General features: G+C 36.6%; 1 pseudogene; it reads left to right on the top strand.

Annotated features, from left to right (window-relative positions):
- Window positions 1-5,782: 5,782 nt before the first annotated feature.
- On the top strand, window positions 5,783-7,646 carry LOC143607616 (ETHYLENE INSENSITIVE 3-like 1 protein pseudogene; annotated as a pseudogene).
- Window positions 7,647-9,269: the final 1,623 nt, after the last annotated feature.

Consider the following 9,269-nt stretch of genomic DNA (forward strand, 5'->3'; position numbering starts at 1 on the left):
ACTATAAATTGTTTTTTTAATTATAAATAATATCTTTTAAAAAAAATGGTTATTAATTTTTAATAGATCCGTATTTTAAAGGATTTTCATATCAAATATTTGATTAGATTAATTTTTAATATAATGAGATGTTATAACCCGTTTAAGGGCTATATGGGTTTGGTGAGACTCATACCCATGAATTCGGGTCAAATGCATAAGAACCTTCATTTAAAAATAAAGCAATCTGGTGGCTTGAGAGAATTTAGGGAGTTTTCATTTATACATACATACATACATACATACATACATACATACATGCATGCATACATGGGAAGGATCTTTGAGAACTTGATGAGTTGTAAGAACATTAAGGACTCAATATGGACCACACAATAAATTAAAGACAAAATGGCAAAACTGGTCCTTTATGTTTTCATGGTTTTTCAATAGTCGTCATTTAGCAAACTTAATGACTGAAATCATGTTCTATGTTTCAAAAATGTATCACGTTACGTACTTTTACACTAACTCAGTTAAGTTTTTTCGTTAAATTTGGTCATGTGCAATGCATATGAGGGTATATTTGTAACTTCAAATTTTATTTAATAACAAAAAAATTATATTATAAATATAAATTACACACACTTTCTCTCTCTTCATCTCTTTCTCTCACCTCTCTCTCTCTCTCTCCTGGCCACTTTCATCACCACCTGCCACCGTCACTCTCTCACCTCTCGTTTTCTGGCAACCAAAAGATTCAAGCCCCACCCGCCACTTCCTTCGCCGCCACAGTCACAGCCACCACCACAGGCCACCACACTCTTTTTCCGCAACAAAACCCCACCAGTCCACCACAACACAAAACCTCGGCCTGAATTTGAAATTCACCTCAACTCCGAAACCCCGTCAAGACAATCACTAGTAATGGTGGCTGTGTGTTTTAGGTCGCAATCATCTAAGGAACAAAAAGCCCCTGTCAGTTTAATCTGACAGAGGAAAATCGTTGAGTAATTGGGGAATCAAAATTAGGGTTCTTGTTGGATTAGGTGATTCCGACCATGTCCGGGGTTCCGGCGAGATGAAACAGAAGGGAGTTGTAGAATGGTGGTGGTGGTTTGTGGCTTTTAGGGTTTTTGATTTTGTAATTATGAAGATTGAAGAGTATTGTGGATTTAGGGTTTTTAATGTGTGGATTTAGGGCTAAAGCAGCCGGCGGTGACTAGTAATGGTGGCTGTGGGTGGAGACGGCCGACGATGACTAGTAATGGTGGTTGTGGGTGGCGGATGACCAGATTTAATGGCCGGCGGTGCCTGGTAATGGTGGCTGTATGGTGGCGGGATGAACGGAGTATAATGGCGGAGTGTGACAGAGGGGAGGTTGGATGAGATGATGATGATGGGTGGTGGCTGAGGTTGGATGGGATATTTGGGGAAGAAGATGGTGGGTTATGAATATTTGGGAAATAAGATGGGTTAAAAAGAAAAAAACTTTTATTTATTTAAAGCCCAAGATTTTAAGTCAACTACACAAATGACACCTGAGAGGGTAAAAAGACTAAATTGCCCTCACATGAGGTGCACATGACTGGATTTAACGAGAAAAACTAACTCTCGTTAGTGAAAAGGACGAACCGTGCAATGTTTTTTGAACATAAGTGATGTTTTCTGTCATTAAGTTTGCCAAAGGACGATTATTGAAAAACCGTGCAAACATAAAGGACGTCTTTTACCATTTTGTCTAAATTAAATGAGTATTGAATATGTGGCTGAGAATAAATCTGATTTAAAAATAAATCAGGAGAGTGAATAAAGATTTTTAATGATTATACAAGTTTAAATGTTAGTTACACATATGTAATAAGTCGATTCGGTGTGTAAAACAATAATATAATTTTTTACGTTACTTACACTAACATATTACATATGTGTAAAAAAATTAAAAAAAAAACAAAAATTGTTACGTTGAATTCTTTAGAGTTCTTAAAACTTAAAGTGATCCTAAAAAAAATCAATCATATATATCACACACACTCACACACACTCACACACACACATATATAATTATTATAATAATAATAATAAACCCAAACAAACAACAAATAGTCATCCCCCCCCACCCACCACCACCACCACCACCACCACCACCACACACATCCTCACATTTCGCCTCTTTGTTGTGAGGGGTGGGGATGTTCACTTCAAAAATCGCCTATCTCGTCCCTCAAATTCGCTCCATTACAAATAGCCACATAAACGATCTTAACTTTTATCCCGACATATAACTTATGAAAGAAGTTGACAACTTTATACCTCGATATCTCATTACATACGAAATTCAATGTAACAAGAAAATATAATTTAGTAAAACAGGATATTTTATACTAACCACGTATTTAAAAATATCTTTCTTATCGAATTAACTTTAATCAAAGCTATAGACTTAAGATAATGACAACCACCAAACCATCTTTATCAAATTTCTACTAAAATCTTTATATCCATAAGGAGAAAGACCTAAATGTGACCATGAATTATTCATTTAGATTACATGAAAATGAAATAACTTACAACTTAAAAGGTGGCTTTTTATTTATGATAGTTTCATATACATCATTTTTAACTCATGAAATGCATATTATTTAAAAATATGTTTAAACATATAATAAATATTAAGGGTGACAATCTCTAACATAACAAGAAAATAACCCAGGTTTAATATGACATATATAATATGTTCAAAAATGATTTTGTTCGAGTTAGCATGTTTATATAAACAAATCGTGTTCAGGTTCACATGAATAACAATTAATGTGAGTAGTGTAACAAGTCAACATGCCAACATGTTTATTGAAACATGTCGACCCACTAACACGATTATACCATCTTTCAAAGTTTACCTATCCGATTAACATTTTTATAACTTCATTACTACAACGTAACCATTTGACATGTTTATATAAGGGATTTAATGCTCGTTTCCGAGTTCCACGATCTTAAGTTTCTGTGAGCGAATTAAGGTTGATGCCTTTGATGCACTAAACAATTCAACCAACTAGGTTAACCGACCTGATTTAGTAGGGGTGCGCATGAATATGGCTTTACCTGTCAAATCCACAAGACTCGTCAAACTCAATGTTTTGAAAACGGGCTTATACCAACTAGTAATACCAGTTATACCGATTGTCGCTTACTAGCTCGGTACATTTTAGCTCGATAAATTGGGCAAGCGGTTTATAGTTTGAACCACCAGAATTACCAATAATACAAGTTCATATTGCCTTAAGTCCAAGGTAAATTTTTGGGTTTAAACTTTACGCCAAAGATTTTAAGCGACTCATCCATGAACCATTTACCTTTCGATTTAAGTTTTAACTGTTCAATCAATTTACAATTGAACTTTGATCAAATTACAATGGAGGCGTATTTATCATTAACCGGGTTCGCATCCGAAGCGGTTTTAATGGGTAAATACCCATTTGATCACCCGTGTAGATAAATGCTAGTACGTTATAAAAAGAAGGAATTTAATGTAAAAAAAATAAACGCACCACTTGGTGTTGTCTTCTCTCTCCCCTCATTTTATCATTAGTATTATTATGTTTGTGCCAAAAGGAACTTGATTAATTAAGACGCAGACGCGCCTTTTCTACTCGATTGATCCAACTCTTGTAAGTTCATTCATCTTTTTGATTCTCTTAACATACATCTTTTTTGCTCAAAGATGAAACCTTTTTGCAATATTCGATCTGGGTTGATTGTTTTTCTTTTTAGGATTAGATTCATTTTAATCGAAACCTAAAGCTCAAATTGATAAATTTCAATATTCTGCTGCACACAAATACTAATTTCTTGAAAATCAGAAAATTAAAAATACAATCTTTTAGGATTCCTGTTTATATGAATTTCTTCATAATAATTTCAGTGAATTAGTACTAGTATTTGTGTTCCTGATTAATAAATTAAGATTAATTAACATTCTTGATTTTAACAATACTTGACTTCTAAAATAATAATCAATTAGTTAATTTTACCTCCTTTAATGATTATTATGTATATCTACCACCATTGTTTATGTGTAGTTTGCTACCAAAAGATATAATAGGCATGGATAAAGAAATCCATTGACCTTACTTTTATCTGCATTGAGATCTTTAGATTCAATGAAGTGGCTTCCATTGAACCACCGTATGTGTCAATTGTCATATATATGCTAGTCAAAGTCTTCCCAGAACCTCTTTTATATGAAAAATTAACTTTTGTGTGTGTATGTCTATATGTGTGCTTGGATTGTAGATAATGAATTATTGACAAGTGATCCTTCAGGATGGAAAGTATTTATTCAAGATTTCAAGGTTTTACTTAATGTGATTTTGGTATGAATACTGAAGCACATGAATCGGTTTAAATCTTCATTTATTTTTGAGTTTTGTAGTTTCATGTGTTTATAGAAGTTTTATATTATGTGCCACTCAGGTATCAAATATTTTGTGCATGTTACTTGAAGTTGTTATACTCACTTCTGACTATGTTATGTTGAGTGATGAATATCATGATTATTAATGAAGTAATGATTTAAATGAGAGAAAATAATGGAAGTAGCCATTTTCTTAGTGTGTTATAACTCATACGTGTGATCATGCTATAGCAATTTCACATGTATAGCTGTGAGATATGCGCTGTTACAGTCGTGTGTCAATAAATTTGTTGATCCGTATACCTATAATAATTGCTATGTTAATCAGATCCCCATATCTCATTGGTTAGCTTGAAAGAAATACATTTTTGTTGACACATTTGGAACAAACGGCTGCCTCCATGTCTATTAAGAAAAATTCCAAGATTATTAGCTCTCCTTTTTATCTATATCCTTTGTTGTAGACGTTTGAACTCAATGCATTGGTTGTTGTATGCATGTTATACCTCTTTTATTAAAAAAACATGATTGTACGTACTATGGCATCTTTTGTACACGCGTTATAGATTTATGTACATCAGTACGTGCATACTCAATGCATTAGTTACATTAGGATTTGGATGGGGTTGTAATATGTAAAGGAGATGAGCTAAGTCTGCACTCGACTCGTTCATAAAATATTATGTAATCTATATACACTTAGATATATATTATATTATAATTGTTGTACATAACAAAATATATATATTTTTAGTTATTTTGATCAATTTTTTTATATAATAATAGTTATTATATAAATATATATTTAATGTGTTAAATAATAGGCTTGTTTTGATCAAAGTTTTATATATAAATAATAGGTTTGTTTTTGGCTCGCTAACCAGCTCGAGCCGGATAAGCGACGCTCGGGCTTGTTTGTTAAACAGGCTTATATTTAGGCTCGCGTTCTTATAGGCTTGGCTCGTTTTAAGCTTTTAACGAATTAATCTTGAGTAGCTCACGAGCGGCTTGGCTCATTTACACCTTTAGTTTTTGTCTTTTATTAAATGCTACACGGATCAGATTCGAGTATCTAAATTTTGTACTTGCGCAACTCACGGCTTATGTACTTTATCGAATTAAGAAAATGATACTTGGGTAAAAGTATATGACTGTAAAAGCGCGTATCTTATGGCGGCTATTTGTGTAAACTTTTACTAATATGATCATAATGGTATAACACACTAAAAAATGTCTACTTTCGTGAGTCTCTTACATTAATGGTATATAACTATTGTTACTTCAGACACTTTTTTTTTATCAGTTTTTACGTTCGTTAGTATCCATTTGTCTTCTTTTTTTTTCTTTTGTCATGTTTACTAATAATCATAAGTTGGTTATTGTTTCAGGAAAGTATCTGATTAACCTTTGGGGACAGTAAATTACAGTAAAATCTTTTAAATCTTTATTAAGTCTATCCACAAATACAAAAAATGTCGATGTTTAATGAAATGGGATTCTGCGGAAGCTTTGATTTCCTATCTGCCCCTCCGTTTGAACCCAAGGCTGCAACTGAAGAACCACCCGCGGACGACGATTACAACGACAGTGATGATGATGTGGACATTGACATTGATGAGCTGGAAAGGCGGATGTGGCGTTACAAAATGCGTTTAAGATGACTCAAAGAGCAAATCAAACACCAAGAAAACATTAATGACATCGAAAAACCGAAACAATCCCAAGAACAAGCAAGGCGAAAAAAAATGTCGTGCGCACAAGATGGGATCTTGAAATACATGCTTAAAATGATGGAAGTTTGTAAAGCCCAAGGGTTCGTTTACGGGATCATTCCTGAAAACGGTAAACCCGTGAGTGGTGCTTCCGATAATCTCCGGGAATGGTGGAAAGAAAAGGTCCGGTTTGACCGAAACGGGCCCGCTGCTATTTCAAAATATCATGTTGAGCACTCGGTTTCTGGGGAAACTGTAAGCGTTAAACCTGTATCGACTCCTCATACTTTACAAGAGCTTCAAGACACAACACTTGGCTCACTTTTGTTGGCTTTGATGCAGCATTGTAACCCGCCGCAGCGGCGGTTCCCACTTGAAAAGGGTGTTCCGCCGCCGTGGTGGCCTACCGGTGATGAGGAGTGGTGGGTGGGGTCGGGGATGGCGAGAGAACCGGGCCCGCCACCGTATAAGAAACCACATGATTTGAAAAAGGCGTGGAAAGTCAACGTGTTGACCGCGGTTATTAAGCATATGTCTCCTAATATTGATAAGATACGAAAGCTCGTTCGCCAGTCGAAGTGTTTACAGGATAAGATGACAGCTAAGGAAAGTGCCACTTGGCTGGCGGTTATTAACCAAGAGGAAGCACTTTGTTGGGTTTTGTATCCCGACGCGTGCCCACCAGCTGGTGGCGGTTCGTATCTCGTTAATGATGTCGGTGATTATGATGTTGATGGCGTGTTTGATGAACCGGTTGTTGAACTGGAAGACCGCAAGGTGGAAAGTTTTTTCGGGTTAGGGGTGGCAGGACCCGCTCCTACTGTTAAAGTCAAAGGGGAGGTTGTTGACTCGATGATGGCCGAGAATATTATGATGAAAAGAAAGCAACCACCGGTTATGATGGAACCGAAGACGTACACGTGTGAGTATTCTCAGTGCCCGTATAACGATGCTCGTGTTGGGTTTCATGACAGGTCAGCAAGAAACAACCACCAGATGAGTTGTGCTTACCGCCCAACTGGCGGAGCCCTAAACTTTCAGATGAATAATATTCAGAAAGCACCAGTGTTTGGTATGGTGACGTATGGTCAAACTCAGCTCGGTGCAGTTCCTCCACCTGCTAACCACATCACAACACCACCAATGCCGCCACAGCCGTATGGCGGCACTGGTGGTGACATTGCAGAACTCGGGCTGCCTGAAGATGGCCAAAGATTGATTTCTGATCTTATGTCATTCTATGATGCAAATATTCAAGAACCAAACAAAAGCTTTAAATCCGGGAATCTGGATCCGATTCATCTTGATGACGGTTTTTGGCCATGCGATTCTGGGTTTGATTCGGGCAGCAACATGAATGTAAATGACAATAATACCCTCGACTTCACGGAGTCGGTTTGGTACATGTGAAGATGAATGTGGGATGTGAAGGCGTGAAACTTCCTCCGAACTCAAATGATTACTATGTTGTTATGGGTTGTTTGTACAATAAAACATTTGAATGATATTATATGTATGTTATGTATGTGTGGATCATCTTAAGTGCATCTGCACTATGTGATTATTGCAATTTGTGTGAATCTAACAACCTAGGGCGTAACTGTATGGTATGGTGTTCTATGTATATAAATACGGGCATGTTTGGAATTGAGTTTGAAAATACTTTGACTTACCGTGTCTTTTTTTTTCCTTTTGAAAAATCATTTGCTAATAAGTTAATAAGTTGTGTTCAAACTCAAGTCTAAACATGCCAATAGATACAACGAGGAAAATGTAAGGTGTTTTAGAGTAATTGAAGGTGTAAATGACATGACAAAACAATATTATTGTGAGACCGAAGATGTTGTTCCGTCAACGAGTGAAACTTGTTATCTCTGGGTCTTACGTGTGAACAAATACGTGTCAACTCTGGATATGGAGTTGAGTTTGTGAATGGGATATTGATTGAAACTGGATATTGACACATATTTGGGTGTTTGTGGGCAATGAAATTGTTGTTGTTCGAGGTTGACCAACTGAAGAAAGTCAAATTGAACTGAAGGTTTTCGTCATTACTGGATTGCGGTCAGAGCATATTATTTATGTTATTTTCAAGGCGTTCGAGAATTGGATCCTGAAACGTGATGTTCATTTATTAGAGTGAAAATTCTGGAACAAGTTGGATTTAATCGGGAATTAAAGTGTTTATGTTCTTGATCGTTATCCCTGGTGATTGAAGATGCTTCAGATTAATTAATGGTCATGTGTTAGATTCTGTCAAGGTGGTTTTGTGATGAAATTGATCACTTGATGTTGAGTAGTTGAAGATTAAACCTTATCGTATGCCGACGAGTTGGTGAAGTTGTGGAGGACGCCCAACTTCACGTGTTGGTGAAGTCAGATGGACTCACGTGATTGGTTGAGATGATCTATTGGCACGAGGATGCATGCATTTCAAGACCTCAATCATTATAGTCGGAGAAGCTTACACTGAAGGGGAGATCTGATATGGAAGACGCTGAGTGATTGGTAGATTTGTGAAGCTACAGGACAGTTTCAGACACGGCTGGTTGATAAGCAAACAGAAGATCATCAGTTAAGAGGGAGTCTGTTGGTGCATGTTTTGTAACAGATGATCTTTTGTGTTTGTTAGAATTGAGAGCAACGGTCAAAGGGGAGACTGTTGGTGCATTTTGTGACCGTCGCTATGCAATTCAGACCAGCGGAGACGCCATAGGTGAAGTTAGAACAACTTCGCCTTAGGCGAAGTTAGAACAACTTCGCCAACGGCGAAGTTAGGACAACTTCACCTTAGGCGAAGTTATCACAACTTCGCCATAGGCGAAGTTATGAACAACTTCGCCTACTGACGCCTACTGAAGTTTATATATATATACGTGTGTCTTGTTTAGGTCAAGAATCCAGTAATTCAGAGAGTTGTGTGTTACAGTTTGAGTGTCGAGAGAGAACAAACAGAGAGAGAGAGTGTCGTTAGGGACGACCCGAGGTAGAGCTCACCTCGGGTCGGACGTGTTTCTGTTTATGTTACGGTATGTAACGTGTTTGTTTAATTATTATTATAAAGAATCTGCAGATTTGTTTATCCCGTTCTTGTATTTGTTCGTGTACGTGTTTGTGTTCTTCATCTTTACACCAATAAACGAGTCTAGGAGGATTCCGCA

Source organism: Bidens hawaiensis, unplaced genomic scaffold (genome assembly GCF_021521415.1).
Source record: "Bidens hawaiensis isolate Kalapana, Puna unplaced genomic scaffold, B.hawaiensis_p1.1 tig00084166_1, whole genome shotgun sequence".
Taxonomy (NCBI): domain Eukaryota; kingdom Viridiplantae; phylum Streptophyta; class Magnoliopsida; order Asterales; family Asteraceae; genus Bidens; species Bidens hawaiensis.